This window comes from Xiphophorus couchianus, chromosome 5 (genome assembly GCF_001444195.1).
Source record: "Xiphophorus couchianus chromosome 5, X_couchianus-1.0, whole genome shotgun sequence".
Lineage (NCBI taxonomy): Eukaryota > Metazoa > Chordata > Actinopteri > Cyprinodontiformes > Poeciliidae > Xiphophorus > Xiphophorus couchianus.
Window position 1 is genome coordinate 26303632 of NC_040232.1, and position 1827 is coordinate 26305458.

Sequence of the window (1827 nt, forward strand, 5' to 3'; positions counted from 1 at the left end):
TGATAAAATATAGACAAAAAAAAAAAGTCGGAATAACTCAGAAATTCATTAACTGTTTACACGAGCAGTGGCAGACCGCTCTGGGTGCCCTTTTTTTTTTTTTTTTTTTGTCATATCTTCTTGTTGATATTTGAATTTGTCAGTCCATGTCAGGTCTCAAGAATGTTTTCATAATCTGGTTTTATTATAAGCAACGCTGACCGGTGTTGAAAGATGAAGTCAAAAAGACAACAACGCACACCGCCGTGGCCCTTCGCTTCGACAGCCCGGACCAAAGTGGACCACACACAGTGTGTCAGCACAGCTCTGCAAAAAGTAGATATTAGAACACAAGCAAACGGCAAACAAGCCCCCGCCAGGCGCTCCGCGCGCCCTCCATCCATGTTTTGATTCGAATAAACAACGTCATTATTGCGATAGCGTGATTGCGGACGCAGCTTTTTCGAATATGGCTGTTTTAGTGTTGCACGTAGACAAAAACAAACCGCCGGATTGTAGAATACTGAGAGATGCACATCCTGTATGTCAAAGTGTTGGCCTGCTGCATTTGTGTATGAGAGGGAGAGGGAGAGAAAAAAAAATAAAAAACAGGGAAAGAGACAGTGGAGCAACAAATTAAAAGGGTTTAATTACTCACTGTAAATATTTAAAGGGTTTCTATTCATGTCTGAAGGCTTTTACAGTGCTGGTGAGCAGCTAAGGTATGGCGTCGGCCATGAAAATCATATTCACAGGGTTTTTTAGACATACTTCAGCTGCTCTTCTATCATGTGAAAATAAAACAGGAAACAACTTTGGGGTTTTTTACGCACTTGATAACCAGCGTGACTGACACTTCTAAGAATTTCCTCCTGGCTCTGACTGGGAGCTGTGCACTGAAAACAGAAAAAACAAACAAACAAAAACAAAGCAGGTGATCCAACTTAGCAAAAATGTTGCTAATATGCTACAAAAAAATCTAATTAAGGCTTTCCAAGTAAATATATTTCAATTATTAAGTTGTCATGTTAAATGTAACTAAATTGAGTTTGACAAACTTTTTTCAATTAAATGTAACAAATTCATTTATTTTAAAGTTGGTGCTTTTTTCAGTGTGCCTTTCTGCAGGTGGCAGTAGGACCAAAGGAAGGGGTGGGGGGTATTTTCATAGATTATCAGTTTCATTTATACTGTCAGGCCACAGGGAGAGTTTTAACAAATACGTTTAAAAAAAAAGCTTTATTTATAAAAGCTTTAGACAAATGTAAACAAATATCATAAATTAAAGCCATAGCAGAATTTGTTCAAGGCTACAAAATTTCTGCAATCTGCTGAAGCTTATTTTTCTAAATTTTTGTAGTATGCATAACAGTTGACTTTGTGCAAATTATAAAAATTGCACCTGGTGTTGTGGTTTTTTTCTTTGCTTCTTTTTATTTTATTTTTTGCAAATAACTGAAGTGAAGCTGTTTGTTTTGCAGTTATTCGACTCAGAAAAAAGTACTTTTCCAACACACTTTTAAACCTCTAAACTGCTCGAATATTTGTCCACGTGATGTAGAGTCTATGTCGTAGACATTTTCCTGCCATTTTAAGAGCTCGGGTTGTTGCAGAGCTTTATCAGGCGCCATTGTAAAGTTACACAGTCAAATATTATCAGCAATAATTAGTTTTTCTTTTAGCCTGATGTAAAAGACAAAAAAGGGAGTTGATCTATGAAATAGATCAACTCTAAAAAGCTAAATATTTAGTTTTCAAATCCAATGCAGCTTGGAGCTAAATACTTAGCTCTAACCTAAATCTTTAGTTTCAAACTTGCTACCAAAATATTTATTGTGGAGCTAAACT